The sequence below is a fragment of the Pelodiscus sinensis genome, chromosome 1 (assembly GCF_049634645.1).
Source record: "Pelodiscus sinensis isolate JC-2024 chromosome 1, ASM4963464v1, whole genome shotgun sequence".
Classification (NCBI taxonomy): Eukaryota; Metazoa; Chordata; order Testudines; family Trionychidae; genus Pelodiscus; species Pelodiscus sinensis.
In genome coordinates, this window is record NC_134711.1 from 260,664,052 (window position 1) to 260,685,146 (window position 21,095).

Sequence of the window (21,095 nt, forward strand, 5' to 3'; positions counted from 1 at the left end):
CAGGCCAGGCCACTGCTTTCTGCAGCTCCAATTGGCTGGGAATGGCAAACCATGGCCACTGGGATCTGCAGGGCTCCATGTCTGTGGACACTCAGGCTGTGTCCAGACTTCAGAGTTCTATCGGAAAAAGATACCCAAATTGCAATTTGCATATATTTTTCTGCTTTTCTTCTGTAAGAGGATTTTCTGACAATTGGCCTGTCTACACTGGGCCAAATGTTGGGAAAAAAGCCTCTTTAGGAACATCCCTTCTTCCTCATAGAACAAGGTTTACAGGGATGCCAAAATAGCATGTCCCTTATTTCAAAAATTATTTTACAGTAACAGACACATTCCTTGAGTTGTGAATGCCCTTTATTCAAAGGACAAGAGTAATTCAGTTAGATCTTCTAAATTACTCCTCACTGTGATGACTACCTTGTGGGACCATTTTGGAAGTGGGAGATTGTCAGAGCACAACAGTGCTCTGGCTATGTTCTTTCACTCCTCTTCAAAATCCCTGTCACCTACAGGTGGTGCAGCAAATAGGGATATGTGTGAGATGCATTCAAAGAAAGTAGACAGAGTCTGCAATATAGACGAGTGGCTTAATAATTAGGAGACATAGGTTTTAGTATTACCTGTGGCCTTGAGCAAATTCTTTCCCTTTCAATGCCTACTTTGCACACAACTCATTTGTTTATTTGGACTGTGAGCTTTTGGAGGCAGGCACACATGTTTGGCTGCATTTAGAACAGTAGTCAAAGTAGAGGATTACTTTGCAGTGGGTCCTGCACTTCCTGTTGGATTTGCTTGCCACAGAGGCTCACAACAGCCCACAGTTTTTAGGCACCATGCCCCTAAGGTTTTAATTTGCTGTTTGTTGAGATATTTTCATCATTGCCTAGGATATGGTAAAACAGAGAATAAACTCCACAGTCCTTTTCCCTGAGTGGAAATGGGAAGGTGGGTGTTCAGATGGGAAACTGGGCCCACCCTTTACTCAGGGTTCCAGCCCACGGCCCTGTGAGAGTAGCTGCTCATGTGAATTCCCAACACCTGCTATAATTCAGCTCTAAGACCAGGGTGCTACTTCCCCATACCTTCCCCCAGCACCTTCTTTCTCTCAGATTCATCCACCTAATTGTGATCTCCTTTCCTCCTACTCCCAGCAGCGCTCTCCACCTTCCTCTCAGCTGCATGTGCCCTTCAACTGCAGGCAAGTTTCTTTCATAGCTAGTCTGAACTGGCTTTCTTAATTACTACCAGGAATCCTAACTGGCCTAAGCTGGCCTGCTTCTGCAAGCCTGGTCAATTAGCCCCGGGTGTTCCACTGCCCCTGATTGCCTCTACTGCTTCTAAGCCAATCCCTCCCTGTTAAAGGGATCTCCTCAGTCTAAGGCTTATATATCTCCCCTCTACCACTTTTTTATATAGCCTTTGTTCTGACCCTGTCACTCAGACATACAAATAATTTTTGTTCTTAAATAGATGGATTAAACCCGCTCACATTCCATGTAAAACTTTTAATATGAATGGTACTTAAATGATGATTTTTTTGTTACACACAGATATTTTATGTCAAGTATATAAGAGTATGTCTACACTACAAAGTTAATTCAAACTAACAGCCCTTAGTTTGAATTAACTTTCATAGGCGCTACGCATACAAATGGCTAGTTTGAACTTAATTCGAACTAGCGGAGTGCTTAATTCGAACTAGGTAAACCTCATTCTACGAGGAGTAACGCCTAGTTCAAATTAAGTACCTCGAATTAAGGGCTGTGTTGCCACTTAATTCGAACTAGTGGGAGGCTAGCCCTCCCCAGCTTTCCCTGGTGGCCACTCTGGGCCAAGCCAGGGAAACTCTTCTGCCCTCCTCCCGGCCCCGGAGCCCTTAAAGGGCCACGGTCTGGCTACGGTGTCTGTGTCAGGTGCAAGCCTGCCAGCACCCAGCCAGCAGACCCTGCACCAGGCATGGCATGAGCCAGCCACCCGCTGCCACCCAGCCCTCCGCCTCTTCCCAGGACCAGGGTGGCAGCTCCCAGGAGCCTGCCCGGGGCTACAAGAGGCGGGCGCCCGCCTGGGCTAGTGCGGAGATCGTGGACCTCATCCAGGTTTGGGGGGAGGCCTCCAACGTCCACAATCTCCACACTAGGCACAGGAAAGCAGCCGTTCTAGGGCAGGATAACTGCCAGCCTGGCCACCAAAGGCCACATGCGAACCCAGGATCAGGTTTGCATGAAAATCAAGTTGGTCCAGTGAGACCCCTGACCCTGAGCCCTGAGCTTAGAACATAAGAATGGCTGTACTGGGTCAGACCAAAGGTCCATCTAGCCCAGTAGTCTGTCTGCCGACAGCGGCCAACTCCAGCTACCCCAGAGGGGATGGACTGAAGACAATAACCAAGCCGTTCGTCTCGTGCCATCCATCTTCAGTCTTCCACAAACAGAGGCCAGGGACACCATTACTACCTCCTGGCTAATAGAACTCCATGGACCCAACCTCCATGAATGTATCTAACTTCTCTTTAAACTCTTTTATAGTTCTAGCCTTCACAGCCTCCTGCGGCAAGGAGTTCCACAGGTTGACTATTTGCTTTGTGATGAAGAACTTTCTTTTATTAGTTTGAAGCCTGCTACCCATTCATTTCATTTGGTGTCCTCTAGTACTTATATTATGGGAACTAATGAAGAACGTTTCTTTATGCACCCTCTCCACACAACTAATGATTTTATAGACCTCTATCATATCCCCCCTCAGTCTCCTCTTTTCTAAGCTGAAAAGTCCCAGTCTCTTTAGCCTCTCTTCATGTGGGACCTGTTCCAAACCCCTAATCATTTTAGTTGCCCTTTTCTGAACCCTTTCCAAGGCCAAAACATCTTTTTTGTGGTGAGGAGACCACATCTGTACACAGTACTGAAGATATGGCGTACCATGATTTTATACTTCCCCTCCTCCTTCTTCCCCTGGCTTCCCCCTTCCAGATCTCTCCTCCCAGGTTTCCCCATCTCCCTCCCACCCTCTCTCCTCCCCTCTTCCACCTCCTTTCCCCAGTCTCCCCAGAGGTTAATCCCCCCCCCCAGTTTTGTTAAATAAAGAGAGTTTCTATTTTTGAACACACGTGTCCTTTATTTTTTAAATCAAGAAAGGGGGGTAGGGAGGGGTAAGTAGAAAGAGGTTAGGGAGGAATGGGGCACGAGCCCCCGATGGGGAGGATTGGGTGGCTCTGTGGGCTCCTCGGAGTGGAAGCTCTCCTGCAGGGCCTCCTGGATCCTGACAGCCCCCCGATTGACCCCCCGGATGGCAGCCTGTGGCAAGTGCAGCCGGACTGATGGCCAAGTGCTGTGATGTGCCAAGGCACTCAGGGCACTCCAAGACAGGTCTGCTTTGCTGTCCCTCATCGAGGTAGACGAGCAAGTGGTGAACCCTGAGAACTGTCTGTCCGGGGTGGGGGTCTGGTCCCTTTAAGCACAGCCCTCAGCTAGCCTGAGGCAGCAGCTTCACACTCTAAGTCCTAACCTGATGCCCTGCCAGCCAGCCTTAACTTCGGTTCAGGGTCCACTCAATGTGGACATGCTATTTCGAATTAGCAAAACGCTAATTCGAATTAGGTTTGTTCGAATTAACTAATTCGAATTAAGTTAGTTCGAATTAGTTCTGTACTGTAGACATACCCTAATAGTGCACACAGCTTTTGACTGATTTAATAAAATACATTACAATTCAGCATTGATCACAGGGGTAGAAGTAAGGATGAGACAGGGAGGGCATATACCTTACCTATTTGGTTATTTATACATACCACTCTAGATAGATAGATAGATAGATAGATAGATAGATAGATAGATAGATAGATAGATAGATAGATAGATAGATAGATAGATAGATAGATAGATAGATAGATAGATAGATAGGCTATTTCTAAACTTTACCCCTCTGTCAGCAGAGGGATGTAAATTAGACATATTGAAAGTGCAAATGAAGCTGGGATTTAAATATCCTGTGCTTCATTTGCCTAATGAAGGCCACTGCTTTTTTTCGAAATGGGGCTTTTAAAAAAAAACCCAGCAGTTTAGATGGGGCATCTTCAACAGACATGCCCTGTTTTGAAAAATCTTGTACTCCTCATTGCTGGTTTTTTTTTCAAAAAGCCCTGTTTCGAAAAAAAGCGGCAGCCACCATTAGGCACATGAAGCATGGGATATTTAATTCCCAACTTCATTTGCACTTTTGATACGTCTAATTTACATTCCTCTGCCGACACAGGGGTATAGTTCAGATAGATAGATAGATAGATGTGTGTGTGCAACTTTGGGCATATGCATTATAATATTTTTAATTATGTGGACATATAATCTTCTTTCCTACTGCAACCCTAGAATCAATCAGACTGACAAAAATATAAGCAACTGAAAACAGGGCATTCGACTGATTACCTCTGAATTACTATTTCTAGAGCACACAGACAACGAATGGCCAATCTTGACTTAGCTTATTTAGTTTTAAGTAACATCTAGGAGCTAATTTAAAAAATGTCAGAAGCAAAGCCACCAAGTAATATTAGTCATAACATAATTGGATAATGAATTGGATGAAACCTATGCTTTATAATCAACTCATTCTGATAACCATCATTCTCTCTCACTCAATCCTAAATTGACAATGATCAAAATGAGATTTGTAACATCACAGTTGTTCAGCAGCATTCGTTCTGTCTCTAGCAGTTCTTGAGGTAAACTCTAGTAAGGTAAGTAGTGAAAAAAATTAGAAAAAAGCAAAATAACCATCTTCAGAATGAGAATTTTCTACAGATATTGGAGAACTCATAGCCAATAAAATTTTGTCCTGCAGAAAAAGAAAATACATAGGCCTTTACTAGCCAGAATAGGGTACTTTCAAGATCTCAGATATTATTATCCATTATCTATTCTTAGCAAAAAGCTCAGGAACTAATTAAACTCCTTACTGGTATTGGTGCATTCACAGTGGTAAAATTAATTCACTTTTGTAGCAGGTGGTTTTCTGCAAATCAGATACATTTACTGAAATTACTTACCAGCTGTATATTTTTACAACAACAGCAACAATGTAAAGCAAGGAAGAGGGTGGAAAGATGGCTGTAAGGAAAAAAAAACAAATAATATTTTTTTCTCCTCGAGTACACCAAATCTGTGTCTACTTTAATTTATCATTATGATGTTAATTTATTAAAATTCCCTCGGGCTCTTTAACCATTCTGCAAATCCCAACTAACATGATATATATTAATAGATACTTATCCACTTTACTGCACCAGAGCATTAGACTTCAGATATTCTTTATGATTATGCTAAAACAGTATTTGTATTCCAGAAGCATGCATTCCCTGTGGTGGGAAAAACACATCTCTGTCATGGGCTGAATTGACTTTTTAACAGGAATTTTACCAAGTCATAGAATCATAGAATAATCGAACAGGACGGAATCTTGAGAAATCATCAAGTTCAATCCCCTGCACTCATGACAAGACTAAGCTCTATCTAGACCATCCATGAGAGATGTTTATCTAACCTGCTCTTAAAAATCTCCAATGATGGAAATTCCATAACCTCACTAGGCAATTTATTCCAGTGCTTAACCACACTGATAGAAAGTTTTTCCTAAGGTTCAACCTAAACTTCCCTTGCTGCAATTTAAGTCCATTGTTTCTTCTCCTGTCATCAGATGTTAAGGAGAATAATTTATAGCATTCATTCTTGTAACTGCTTTTTAGGAACTTGAGAAAGCTGTTAGCATGTCCCCTCTCTGTCCTCTCTTTTCCAAACTAAACAAGCCAAATTCTTTTCATCTTCCCTCACAGATCATAGGTCATGTAATCATTTTTTGATGCTCTTCTCTGGGCCTCCTTCAATTTGTCCACATTTTTCTTGAAATGTGGTGTCTGAACTGTAGAGTAGAGCGGATTTCTTCTCGTGTCTTGCTTACGTTCCTATTAATGCATTTCTGAATAATGTTTGCTTTTTTTTGCCTGAGTGTCACACTGTTGACCCATATTTAGCTTGTGGTACACTATGGTTCCTGATCCCTTTTTCTGCTGTACTCCTTCACAGGCAGTCATTTCCCATTTTGTATATGCGAAACTGAGGGTACGTCTACACTTGCTCCGTAATTTGAACGACGGATGCAAATGTAGGCGACCAAAATTGCTAATGAAACGGGGATTTAAATATCCCGCACTTCATTAGCATGATCTCATCGGTGCGTTACTCTGCTCAACAGCTGTTTCGAAACTGGAAGTGCACGCCGAGATGTGTTAGTTCAAACTAAACCCCTTGGTTCAAACTAACGTTACTCCTTTTTTGAGGAGTAACGTTAGTTCGAACCAAGGGGTTTGGTTCAAACTAATCCCTGCATGCACTTTCAGTTTTGAAACAGCTGTTGAGTGGAGTAACGCTCAGGCGAAATCATGTTAATGAAGCACGGGATATTTAAATCCCAGCTTCATTAGTAATTTCGGTCGCCTACTTTTGCAACCCTAGTTCGAACTACTAAGCAAGTATAGACGTACTTCCTAAGCAGAGTACTTTGAATTTGTACTTATTGAATTGTATCCTATTTTCCTCAGAAGATTCCTCCAGTTGTCCTGATTATTGCTCCAAGCTTGATATCATCCACAAACTTTATAAGTGTATTGTCTATACAATTATCTATATTGTTGATGAGAATATTGAACAGAACTGATCTCTGTAGAAACCCACTTGTTATGCCTGTCCAGCATGATTGTGAAACATTGATAACCACTATATGGAAGCGTGTACACACACCCAGTTATACACACCATATAGTAGCCTGATCTATGTTGGATTTCTCTAGTTTATTTATAAGAAGGTCATGTGAGACTCAAATGCTTTTTTACAGTCTAGGTTTAAGACATCTACTGCTTCCCTCTTATCCACATGACTTGTTATCCTATCAAACAAAGTTAAGTCCCACCTGTGACTAATTATCATCTTCACAGTTTAGGCTTCAGATTGGACTGGTTGGTTGGGTCAAGGCAAGGTATCACATGATTATAACCCAGAGGGAGGGTTTTGCTTTTTCCTTGAGAGATTGCTTCTTCAGGGTATGTCTACACTACCACCCTAGTTCGAACTAGGGTGGTTAATGTAGTCATTCGAAGTTGCAAATGAAGCCCGGGATTTAAATATCCCGGGCTTCATTTGCATCTTGCTGGGCTCCACCATTTTTAAATCCCCGTTAGTGTGGACTCCGTGCCTGCGGCTACACGTGGCACGGAGTAGGTAGTTCAAATTAAGCTTTCTAATTCAAACTACCGTTACTCCACGTGGAACGAGGTGTACCGGTAGTTCGAATTAGAAAGCCTAATTCGAAATACATACTCCATGCCACGTGTAGCAGCGGGCACGGAGTCCGCACTAATTGGGATTTAAAAATGGCGGCGCCCGGCAAGATGCAAATGAAGCCCGGGATATTTAAATCCCGGGCTTCATTTGCAACTTCAAATGACTACATTAACCACCCTAGTTCGAACTAGGGTGGTAGTGTAGACATACCCTCAGAGAGGTGAAAGCTGAAGGTATGAAATACCTAGCGGATGGCTCTGGGGAGCCCAGGCTGGGATTCACAAAAGTACGAGTCAAAGACTAGATTCACAAAAGGCCTTAGATGCCCACATCCCACTTTAGGTTCCTTAATCCCAGAGTCAGGCACAACTGTAATCCATAACATTTCTGCTCAGTTGTGTCCAAGCTCTAAGCACCTAAAGTCACACTGTACCAGTAAAAGTTTCTCAGGTACCCTTATTTCTGTTCAGTGCATTTTGACATGATAGCTATTGTTGATCATGAGTTTTTAAAAGATACCTCACAAGGCATATCTTGTACAAACATTATTACAGCTTAAATAATAACTAGAAGACTTGTCCAACATTACACAGGTTCTTCAGGGCAGGGGTGGATAGTGTGGGAGGTTCAGGATCCAGGGAAAAGTTTCAGGGGTTCAGGGCAGGTAGTGGGGTGGTGCAGGAGTCATGGCAGGGGATTAAGTATGTGGAGACTCAGGGCAGGGGGTGGAGAAGCAGGAGTCAGGGCAGGGGGTGGGATTTGTGGGGAGATCAGGGCATGGGTTGCAGGAGTTAGGGCTTAAATTATGTTCCTAGACTCTGTGCTAGAACCTGGGAATTGGCAACAGAGGATGGATCACTTGATGATTTCCTGTTCTGTTCATTCCCTCTGCAGCACCTGGCATTGGCCACTGTTGAAACGCAAGATCCTGGACTAGGTGGACCTTTGGTCTGATCCAGTATAGCTGTTCTTCTGTTATATTAAATAATATATAGAAACTAGCCCCATTGAATTCAATGCAAACTCCTCTACTATGTTCTGTATATAAACTGGAATTCTGTTCACACAAACAAGTTTGATACTTAGGGTAAGTAGACCATTACTGCCCAAATGGGCACTATTGGGCCACTTGTCAAATGGGATTCTATTGGACATGAGTAATGGCATTGTAATTTGGCTAGTTGGACATTAGTTCCTTAATGTATATGCAAATAAACAGGTGCATGTGATATCATAGTGCTCCTCACTCATAAATATTCAGGTGACCATTAGGAGTTCATGAAAATTTTGTGAATCCTAAAAAACTCATGAACTTGTACCATTTTCATAATTGTATTTTGTGCACACTGTTTGCTGTTCATTACTCCTTTTCTGCCACCACACAGAAATTTCTGTGCGTGACTAGTTACACACTATAAAATTAGAGACCATGGGATCAAGTAAACAGTTGGTAAGCAACCCACATGCTGAAGTGTATTTATCCAAAAATCCTGGTGAATATTTATAAATACTGTATATACAAAAATAGTCATTAATACTGGGTCACACTTCTTTGGAGAACTAAAACAGCTAAAATGAATTGACATTTTTGTTGGCAAGTATGATTTGATAAGCTTTAGTTAGGAATGCAGAAAGCTGCCTTTCCACATAAATATGATGTAATATTCCTTAGATATGAAGCCTGACAAGGCAACATATTCCCTGTGTCTATTGCACACGTTAAATGAAAATCTAAACTAATTTAGAACTATTCATATTGTAGTAGCATTTAGGGGCTTCATATGGGATCAAATTCTTTTGGAAGAATGCATTGTACATACCAGTGCTGAACTAATAATTGTTTGGGTTTTGTTGTTGTTTTTGTATTATTAGTATGGCAAGTACACAAGAAAGTCAGAGGTCCTGTTCTCTTTGGTATTGAAAATATTTACAATTTGTAAAAGTTCAGTTCATCATGAGAACACACACACATCTGTTCCCCTTTTGTAATCTTTAGCACATTGATAAGGGTATTTGCATGTATAAGGTTCTAATTTGGAGCAGGAATTCTGTGGAATTCAGTTTTCCCAGTGTTTATGTGAATGCTTTTATCACCTAATAAATGGCTATTCTGGGGAGGGGGCTGCTCTCGCTCTTTCATGTTGATGCTGTTCAACTTTATAATAATACTTTTTGGTTGACCAAAAAATGCATTTTGTGGTGAACTATTCACTTGAAAAATAACACCCAGGTCTAGTACAGACCCTAATAGATTTGCCTCAAAGAGCTTACTAACTAATAGTTGAAATCTAACAAGTAGATTTTATCAGCTGTACCCTTATAGGGTACATCTAACCTACATCCCTCTTTTGAAAGATCATAGAATTCCCCCAAAATAATTCATAGAGCATATCTTTGAGAAAAAAATCCAACCTGAATATAAAATTGCCAGAAATGAAGTCATACTAATTATTGGTAAATTTGTCCAATTGTTAATTAACAGGGTTTGACAAATGGCAGTGAAAGCCGCTTGCCAGCCCCGCACTGCGCATGCAGAAGAGTCGCATTGTGCATGCGTGTGCCGCCGGTAAACGAAGCATGCGGCTTAAATCTACTTGCCACAGGCGAGTAGATTCTATAGTTTGTTGAGCCCTGTTAATTAAGCTTCTCCTTTAAAGTTTATGCCTTAGTTTCATGCAGCCCTCCCATTCAACAACCATGAAATGGCCATAATAATCTGGTACTGACAGGCTTCAGAAGATAATCCAAAGAGAGCAGGAACTACATTAAAATTATTTTCTCCACCTCCTGCACATATCACACTGATTGATTCAATCCAGTGCATCATCATGAAAGATGTGGAGAAATTGGAAAGGGTACAGAGAAGAACGACAAGAATGATTAAAGGTCTAGAGAACATGACCTATGAAGCCAGGCTTCATGAACTGGGCTTGTTTAGTTTGGAAAAAAGAAGATTAAGGGGGGACATGATAGCGCTTTTCAAATATCTAAAAGGGTATCACAAGGAGGAAGGAGAAAATTTGTTCTTCTTGGTTACTGAGGACAGGACAAGGAGTAATGGGCTTAAAGTGCAGCAGGGGAGGTTTAGATTGGACATTAGGAAAAAATTCCTAACTGTCAGGGTGGTCAAATATTGGAATAAATTGCCAAGGGAGGTGGAGGAATCTCCCTCTCTGGAGATATTTAAGAACAGGTTAGATAGACATCTGTCAGGGACGGTGTAGACGGAGCTTGGTCCTGCCTTGAGGGCGGGGGGCTGGACTCGATGACCTCTCGAGGTCCCTTCCAGTCCTATTATTCTGTGATTCTATGATCATCATCATCATCAAAATAAAATAATAATAATAATAATGATAAATTTGCATAACCTAAAAGAATTCCTGAAACAAAGAAAGATGTAAAGACAAATGATAACCAGAACGTCTAACCCTTAAAGGGACAGTTTGTATTAAAATGAGAGCATCTGAAAACCATAAAGACTGCCTGGGGAGGAAAATGTCAAAATGTGTGCCACATGAGAGTACTACTAATGGTACTTGGAAGACCAATGCATATCACAATGGCACAAAGGGATAAGCTAAATAACAAAAGAGTGACTATGATGGAGCTCAGAACAAAAGTTGTACACTTTCCTAGGAAGCAAGTATCGAGCAATATAGCCATAACTTTGAGTGGTGTACTACAGGGTGTGCAATGCCTTTTATGTGAGACAAAAGAAAATATGAGACTGCTAATGTTACTTGTGCCTGAGACAGCCCTCTAGTCTTAAGTGAAGTTAAAAAGGAAGATAATGGATCATTTGACACTTAGTTACTCTCACCCTCGTGGATAACAGTAAATTAATGTGTCAGCCACAATCAAGAACCTTCAGTTGCCTATGTTAGCAAATCATAGGCAGACATAAATGAACACCAGAGTCTGTACTTTTCAGCATGTGTTCTACATATTTTTTCTTCATTTACCAAAATAAAAAAAAAATTACAGCAATTACTTTTAATAGTATGGAGTTCTGCCAATTAATGAAAAAATATTTAAAGAGGTTATGTGGTCCATTTTCTCACACTCAAGTATTGACACAAGAGTTATTGAGTCAAAACCTCAGCTGGTACACATTTTCATAGCTCCACTGATTTCATTTGAGCCAGACTAGTTGCATATATTGAGGATTTGGCCTATATACCTGTGGTTGTAGCTGAAAAGGATGCAGCAAGATTCTTTTAACTGTCTTTTTAACTGTTTTTGCTGGAGCTTTGGTGATTGGTTTGGGGACCCTTTTACCCCAGCTGTATTAAATAACATCTAATTTCATGTATAATCTTCACAGGTATTGTAATATATATGCTTGGAGTTGACTTTCTATGAACCTCTGTTCAACCCTTGGACTGGAAGGCTTTCAGAAAGGGGCTGACCCACTGAAGTCACTAGAACCATATAGTGGAGGATAAACTTTGCTATCTATACCCTCAGCACTAATTTTCTAACTGCCACAAAGTTGTTTACTTTGCTTTCTTCCCCCTGAAGTAAGCGGCAATGGCAAAATAAACTGCTGTTATTTGCTGCAAGTATTCAGTAAAATAATAAAATAAAATAGTTTTAAATATAAACCATCATAATGGGAATTGTTACGTATGTTCTATCTGTAGCTGAACATCTGGTGGAGACATTTAAAAAACATGGTACCTCTTCAACTGATTATAGTCTTTCCATTATATAGAGAACATTTCTAAACAAGCAAGAAATAATCATAAATATATCTCATTTTTGTAATCGTGCAGGATATTATTCCAGACATGTGTATAAATACAGCTACACAACAAATATTCAGCATACTCATGGGGGGGTTTGGCCTCAATCCTGCAAACACTTATGTACATATTTGGGACTACATCCAATGTAAAGGTCAGTGTCAGCAAGCTCAGGATATTAGTTATTTTGTACTGAAAACTTGCCAGATCATCTGATTGAGCTGAAGAAGAGGGCTTAACTTAGACAATATCTATCTATTTATTATATGTACAGATAGAAACACAAAACACTGTATTTGAATAACACAATTAAGATTGTAAAAACAAACATTTAAAAATTACAAAATACCAGAATTAAGGTTCCCTGTCCACCTTTAATTCAGAACTCTTGTGTATATGTATTCTACTCTTCTTTAGGACCATGACCATGTATTATACTCTTTCTTTCTTGAAATATTTTACTAAGCAAAATTTCCTAAACTTTTAGAAAACCAGACTGAAAAAACAACCCCAAATTACATCATGTGGCATCATCTTGACACCGACATGGATCAACAGCAAAATTATGATACAGACCTCTGTCACTTACTGGAGTAAATCACAGCAAAAGTGGTTGTCATGCTCTATATCAGGGCAAGGAACTCTCAGCCCATGGTCCACATGTGGATCATCAGGGTTAGCCGATGTTGGGCCACCAGATGCTTTATTTACCTTAGCAACCACAGGCATGGCCACTCACATCTTCCAGTGGCCCTGATTTGCCATTCCCAGCCAATAGGAGTTGTAGGAAGTAGTGGCTGGTCCACACCACTTCCCGCAGCTCCTAATGGCTAGAAATGGCAAAGCATAGCAACTGGGAGTTGTCAGCGATCATGCCTGCAAATGTTTGGGTAAACAAAGCATCTGGCAGCCTGCCTAAGGCTAACCCTGACAAATTGCATGCAGCCCACGGGGCAGAGATCTCCTATCCTTGCTGTATTCTTAAGCAGAATTATTGAAATATGTATAATTGCTTGCATAAGTACATCTTATTAAAGCTCTGTATAATCAGCCTAAATGCAACCTGTGTATTAGCACCATTATATATATTATTATTATTATTATAACTATGCATGTCTGTGACCACATGTATTATGTCATGACACCATTGGCTTTATAACTCATCTGATTTTGTTTATTAGTTGTCTATAGTAACAGTTTCATTTCAAATTTGAAAGTGTACATGAGTATTCATGGGTGAAACCCGTTCCTTCATGAATATTCATAGCAAGAGTCTGTTATCTCATTAATAATAAGTGTTATGCTTATCGATCAATAAGAATGAAGAATGCTAATAGTGCATCCTATACTAGACCAATAATTTTAAACTAAAACCTTCATGCATATGCATGAGTGTAGCCTATTATAACCTGTACAATGCCCGTTGCTGTTGTTGTGTCGGGGTGTCGGGTTAGGTTAGGTCAGGCTAGCGTATGCATTAGAGGGTGTCTGGTATCTTGTCCTAGGTCGGATGTGAGGGTTAAGTTCATCTTAAAGTCAAGTCAAGCAGAAGGCTTGTTCTTGTTCTTTAACAATTTTACCTTTAGGTTTAGTTTAGTTAGTTTAGTTTTAGTTAGGATTAGATTTTGTTGTCGAGTCTGTCCGGTAGGCAGTGTCGGTCTATGCATGTCGGCCGTCGTGTCTGTCCGGTGGGCACATCGTGAATTAGATAAGGTTTTATTTTAGAATATATTAAGGTTAGGATAGAATAGAGGGTCTAGCTTCCATCGCCGTCCAGCTGCTCCGAAGTGCAGGAAGAAGGACGAGGACCGCGCGGAAGGCCAGTCGTCGTTTCCCATTCCGGCTTCGTCGAGGGACGCCTTGTTGTTCCTCTCCAAAGGCCCAGAAGGACCTGAGGATTGAGGTTGCCAGCATTGGTGCCGTCAACCACCGAGGGACTCCTGGCTGTTCCTATCCTGAGGCTTCAAATTAGCCAAAGGATTGAGGTCGCCAGCTAGTAATCCATCGCCCCTTGCGCCGCTAGACTCTGGTAATGTTGCTTAGTATTTAAGGGGACTGCCCCTTTTGGTTATTTGAGATATAGATATATGTTACAATATAGTCTTGTTGTTATGAAATGTATCCAAATTGTCTAGTCTTTATTTATGCGTCTCCGCTCATGGTAGGAAACTAAACCCTGGTGATTAGATACAGGATTTGGGGTCGCATTTGCAATCTATCTTTTATTTAATTAGGCTAATTGATATTGATAATTAACACATTGGCCTGAAGCTGGGCTGTTAAAGGCATTATCAGCGGATCAGGTGTAACAGTATCTTGACCAGGATTATACAGGTATAAGACATTTTCCCAGTGTGTTTCACAGGAATATGCTGACAGCAGAAGCATGGTTGGTCTTTGGAATCCTGGGTGCCATTCTCAGCTCTAGAGGGAAGTGCACTTATGAGAGCACAGGTTCTTTTTTTGTCCATTACACCCCACACATAATCCCTTCAATCTGCCCTGGTACTAGTTCTGTGTCTTCTCCACTTATGGCTCCTTGTTCTTGTATCAAGTTCCTCACCTAACCAGTCCAAGTCTCCAATTCTGCAGCTTCTCCCCTCTGCCCCAGGCTCCATGCCTAACTTGTCCTAATTTCCATCCCCTCCACCCAGACTTTGGTTATAGTTTCTCCCTCCCGCTTTTTTGAGGAGTAGGGTCATAATTTCTCTCCATCTTCTGGGTCCAGATTTTGCCCCATCCACATTTGTTACTTCTCACTCTATGGTAGCCAGGTCCCAGCAAGGAGTCACATAGACAACAGAAGAGACAATCTCATGAGGAACTTTCAGTTGCAGTGTAGCTAGAACCAGCATTTGCAGGAAAAGTCCTTTTGGCCTCTGAAGTCCTCAGTTTGAACATGCTCAATAGTTTGTTGGGAAGGTACATGCACAGTCCAGATAGCATGAAGGAAGCTCAAAGGAATGGAGCAAATCCAGTGCAGAAGGAATTTTCAGAGAACTTAGCTGCCAAACTTTGACAAGTCTCTACTGGACAGATGTCATGGGTGACATCATGAACAAATTTCTATTGTTGAAAGAAAGAAGCTTTCAAGTTACTGAGTGCTTTTCTTCAAGTCTCTATTGAGCATGTGTGAACAGCTTATTTTCAGAGACTTATCTTGGACAAATTTGGGTGTATCTTCAGAGGGAGCGCAAAAGGTCTAACCCTGCACTATGGTGACTACTTTGACATATTTTAAATCTCTTTAATCCAAAGCACTTGGGATTTCAACAAAACAGTTACAAGAGTATTTCTAACATGCTCAGAACAATCTATTTTTCTTTAACTTCATTCTTGGGAATAGCTGAACCATGATTATGGAACATTTCTAGAAATATTGAGCCTGAGGCAGACACCTGCCATAACAAAATTCAGCCTGTGTGACTTAAAGCTTGGCAAAGTTTTATGCAACTGAAAATAGGATCTTACAATAGGAAGAAACAGGCAACCTGTCTATAATATTTTGTATATATTAATAAACCCTATATTAGAAAGAGAGCCTGAGATAGAAGCCCTTGTGTCAGAGGCATGGTATCAGGACTGAGCTAAAATAGTCATCAAGCTTTGTTGATATAAAGCAAAGTTAGCAAAGTCAGGCTGTAAGCAAATGTCAAGCTTTGCCTACTTGAAAGTTAACAGAATCTGGCAAGAATAGGGCTGATATTGCAGAAACACATTCCTAAGAAGTTCTAGGCAGAGTAATCACTCAAACATATTCCAGAAGAGTGGCACCAGAATATCCTAATCTCAAATCAGGTACAAAAACATTTCCCAAGGATAACAGAAGGATTCTGCATAGACAATGAGAAGTCCTGTGGCACCATATAGACTAACAAATTTAATGGAGCATAATCTTTCGTGGGGAAAGACCCACTGCGTCAGATGCATGTAAGTGCCATTACTGTGCTTTGTTGACAATAAACTTGACTCAGTGCCTTCATACCCTAATGGATCTTGTGGTCTTTGGGTGCTTCTTTCGAGGTCTGTCAAGGAACATACACGTTCAGACAAACATTTAACAACAATTCCCTTTATTTTTTTCTTAGCATAGATTTATATTAATTACTTAATATATGCAAATATATTTGAAATTTAGTACAGCTGATTATGTATAAATTGCATGCTCACTCAGGGTGAATAATTTTAAAAATTTTGTTTGATTGTGATGAGCAAGTTTCTTTCTTTTTTTTTTAGATGACCAAGATTTTGTGCCTATGCTTTGTGACCCTTCATTAGTTTTGGCAAGATTGTATCATTGGCACCAGGGATTGTTACATGGCAAGAGTATGAAGCCAATGAGATTGTTCCAAACAAATGACAGTAATATCTAGTATCGAAATATACTGCTCATGCTGGACTAGATCCTTCAGGAATAAAGAGAAATAAAGTTGTATTATGAGTCTGGGGGTATGTCTACACTACCACCCTAGTTCGAACTAGGGTGGTTAATGTAGGCAACCGAAGTTGCAAATGAAGCCCAGGAGTTGCAAATGAAGCCTGAGGAGTAACGGTAGTTTGGAATAGGAAGCCTAATCCGAACTACCTACTCAGTGCCGCGTGTAGCCGCGGGCACGGAGTCCGAACTAGCGGGGCTTTAAAAATGGCGGCGTCCGGCAAGATGCAAATGAAGCCCGGGAAATTCAAATCCCGGGCTTCATTTGCATCTTTGGTTGCCTACATTAACCACCCTAGTTCGAACTAGGGTGGTAGTGTAGACATACCCTGGGATATTAGTCTAAGACTCTGTGCTAGAGGTCAGTGTTAATTAGTAAGGCCGAGAAGTAGCTTAACGCACAAAAAGGCAGACTGGAGATACAAAATGGGGAGGTGGATGAAAAAGAGTGATGGGTTGCTGGACAGGTCAGGAGAGGTGAACAGTTACTTAGAAAACTTCACTATCTATATTGGGAATCTTTCTGGAGCAGCTCTGTGAATTCTGGATGTTGTTGATCTCCACTGTCTGTTTCCTCCCCCCACCTAAGGAAAAAGGTGCCAATAAAGATAGAGGAAAAGAAGACTCTGAATGTTGAAGTAACAACACTTGAGAGTTTTATTGTGCTAGGATTCTGAAAAGTGCTATCTTGGGGGTTGAGTTTAGGACAAGTCCAGAGTTATTTATTTTTGTCTCTATTTTCTTGAGTAATCTTTGTACCATTCTATTGGGTATTCTGTGTGCTGCAGGGGGAGAAAAAGATCACAAATGTTTCAGAGTTTTTTAAAACTTTAAGAGTCAAAAATAGATCCAATTAAGTTACCATGAGTCCAGAAGGGAGCACAGAAGCTTCATAAAATGGTTTAAAATAGCACTTCTAAATAGAACAATGTCAAAGCATTACAGTCCAATATCTCACAGCTCTGGAGGGCTAGAAGTGAGTGCTAGTCCCAAAGGCTCTTCCCGTCCCAATGGTATTAAGTGCCTTTGTCAGTCCTTGCAGGGCCAGGAGGTGTTGGACTTTAATGCTGTAAGATTGTGAGGTATAAAAAAGGACTTAATTTGGCTTATCCCAGGCATTGAACAGCTGCAAGTTTGTTCTGTGGACGGCAGCACCACATTTTAAGAGTGTAAACAAACTTTTAAGAGGGGAGATCTAAAACTGTTAAAGGGTTTGTAATGTTAGAAAAATCCTGACGAGAAAAATTAGAGATACGGGTGAATCACTCAAAAATGCAAGATATAATTTAAGATATATCATGGTCCTACAACATACTGATTACTATGATTACACAACCACCCAATTGCTATGATTCTGGTTTTAGTCAATGTTCTCCGTATTCTTGCCAAGCTTTCCTATTTATTCCCTTCTGTAAATCTAGCATGCAAGTGCTAAAACAACCATCCTTTTCCTGGTTCCCTAATCATATGTCCCTTCTCTCTTCCCCACTTTGAATTTTGACTTTGACTCCAACTACATTATTTCACATTTAAATCAAGCTTTTTAATCACATTTAAATCACATTTCATTATCTCCTCATGAACTGTCCCTTCTGACCCACCACACATGCTTCACTCAAATAAAAACTATCATTGCTCTCTGTCATCTCTCAACCTCTGGAGGAGTGGGGAGAATCAATAGCTGCTGTGGGAATACCTGTTGCTGCTCCACTTAGTGGTGGTAGGTCTGGAGCACCATAAAACTCCAGTCAACCTGCTTCCTGCACTGTAAATTTTCCAGCTTGATGTGTGCTCAAGTCACCAGTATAGGGATGAGGAGGGAGATCATGGAGTTGCTCAGTACCTCCAGTTCCAGGACAGAGAGAGAGCTCTGCTGTCACCTGACAGGATGCAGCATATGTGACTGTGGAAAAAGGCATACGATTTGCTGTAATGGTCAAAGATATAGCTAGCTACTACTTTCTTAAGCAAGTGCATCAATAATCTTCTATAGCCATTTTAAATTAGTTTGTGACAACTTGGCTTCTAACACTAGAAGAGGAGCTATGGTTGATGCTTTAGGTGACATCTGGCCAAAATATGTTCTGCGGCTCACCAACTGTTGGGAGTGTGGCCCACAGGGTGCTAGCTGAACACTGCTTCTAACAACATCTTCCTTTCTTTCTTTCTTTCTTTCTTTCTTTCTTTCTTTCTTTCTTTCTTTCTTTCTTTCTTTCTTTCTTTCTTTCTTTCTTTCTTTCTTTCTTTCTTTGACATGCAAGTGATTCATGCAGAAATGTTTCAGTAGTATTCAATATCTCCAGTCAGTTAAAGAAAGTACTGTATTGAGTCCAGATGCTACACATCCTTCTCCACTTCAGGCAATTCTGCCTCTGCTACCTGACCCTCTTAGTATGGTTCAGTAGTGTATCCTATCCCTGGTCTACACTAGGGGATAAGTCTGAATTAAGATACACAATTTCAGCAACGTTAATTGTGTAGCTTATGTCAAAGTATCTTAACTTGAATTTTGGCACCAACCACACTGCGGGAAGTTGAAGGGAGCATACTCTCCCTTTGACTTCACTTGCTCCTCATAGAAGTAGGTCTACCAGCATTAATCAAAGCATCCTTCTTAGTTTGAATTAGTGTAACTTCAGTAGACTCGCTAATTTGAACCCCAGAAAATCAAGTGTAGCTGTTTCGATGTTATCTGTAGAGTAGACATGGCCCTACAGCTGGAAGGAGAGGGAAAACGGGAAACAAATAATTGGAGTAAGGGGGGAGAGAGAGAGAGAAAGTAAATAAAAGAAAGGATCAGGACAAGACATTCTTATTGGTCAGAAATTGTATATCCTGTTAATCATAAACAAGAAGTATTGACTCTTGAATACCTTTCCCACACACCTCACTCACTACTATCACCCCCAGAGTGAGGAACTACAAGAATAACAGAAGCAATCTGAATACATTTTTCTGCTTCATGTATGAACCACACTTACTCAGCCTATTTTCAGCTCTGTGTAGAACTCCTTGGCAGTTGCTCAGGATCTGGGCCCAGAATTTTAATATACTCCTATTCTGTGAGTTTAGTTCTGCTGCATATCCTCCTCCAAAGAATGTTCTAAAATAATATCTTGAAATCCTAGGGCCTTGCTGATCAACTCCTCCCCCTTTTATGCCTAAAACAAGCTCCCTACCTGCCCTGGTCCAACACAACTCCCAGGAAGTAGACACCAGGTCCCTATGACCCCTAGGCATCCGGGTGGCGAAGGAGACTTTACATCAGGGCTACTCAATTTTTGAAGCTGCAGGGGTCACAATGATACTCACAGCACATGTAAGGGCTGCAACTTAAGTGTGGTTGCATATACATGCAAATATATATGCAAATAGCTTCCTTCACACTGATGGGCATGAATACAAAGATTAAAGCAAGACTACACCACATACAGGCCCCATTTAAATCAGTTCTTCTGATATTAACAAAACACAATGTTTACCCGATTTCCACCCATATGACAGCACTTTTAATGAGCAATGACAGTCCAGGAATTTAACTACTAAAATGCCTATCAATAGAAAACCATTATATTGACTATTTTTTTTTGTTTTGGCTCCCACCCACGGGTCATGTGTTGAGCCTCACGTAAATTCAAACTGCACCACGGACCACAAACAAATGGGCCAGCAGCATGTTGAGTAGCCCTGCTCTACATCCTGCCTCTGTGTAGCTGCCAGCTCCATAGCTCCCATTGCCCAGGAAGTAAGACCAATGGGATTTGTATTGCTGGGACCTCTGGGCATAAGGGCTGTATGCAGAGCCTCCCTGGCCACTCATCTGGCTACTAACCACAGGGTCTGACAGCCACTTCCTGGAAACCTCATAAACAGCCTCCAGGACCCAGCACACCAAATTTCCTCACTAATCCCAACCCCTGTCCCAGCCCAGAGTCCCCTCCCACACCCTAATCCCTTCATCCTTGTCTCATTCCAAAGCCCACACCACTAGCTGCAACCCTCAGCCCACTTCCACACCTCAACACCCTACCTCACCCATTGAAAGTGAGTGAAGGTGGGATAGAGCAAGCAACAGAGGGAGGAGGATAGAATGTGGGGGAGCAGAGTCTCAGAGGAGGTGTGGGACAGAGGTTGGATCTCAGTGAAGGGGATGCAGAGAGTCCCCAAAACTTTTAAATCAAATGGGATCCCTCTGGTTGCTCAAGTTTGAGAACCTCTCTAATAAAGGATTATTTTTTCTGCAACTCATTTGAAGATTCAGAATTGATAGGATGCGTAGGTGACACATGTGATGTTGGCTACCTTCAGCCCTCGAGCATATGGGCTTATTCTAATTGTAAAGGGATGTTATAGGTCACCATGCCCTGAAAGGCAGTTGATCAATGGAAGCCATCACCAGTGTTCCTCTGCTACGGCTGCATAAAGTTTCAATGACCTAGGTTCTTAGCTGTGTAGTGGTGCCTCCATCTGACTGTTAAGGTACTTGGGAACCTACCAAACTCCCTATGTGATTTTGACTGTTCCTGACATGGTACGCAATATGACTAGCCTGATACTTGTACATATACTCTTCTGATACCTATGTAATGG

At 41.3% G+C, this 21,095-nt stretch overlaps 1 long non-coding RNA gene across 2 annotated transcripts in view; it reads right to left on the reverse strand.

Annotated features, from left to right (window-relative positions):
• Positions 1 to 18,409, reverse strand: part of LOC112544044 (uncharacterized) — a 41,547-nt gene extending 23,138 nt beyond the window's left edge. For both annotated transcript variants that reach the window (XR_012901495.1, XR_012901494.1), the window contains exons 1-2: positions 18,202 to 18,409; positions 5,039 to 5,099 (exon numbers count right to left, since the gene is read on the reverse strand). This is a non-coding gene — a long non-coding RNA (uncharacterized LOC112544044). The remainder of the gene's footprint in view (positions 1 to 5,038; positions 5,100 to 18,201) is intronic.
• Between the last annotated feature and the right edge of the window lie 2,686 nt (positions 18,410 to 21,095).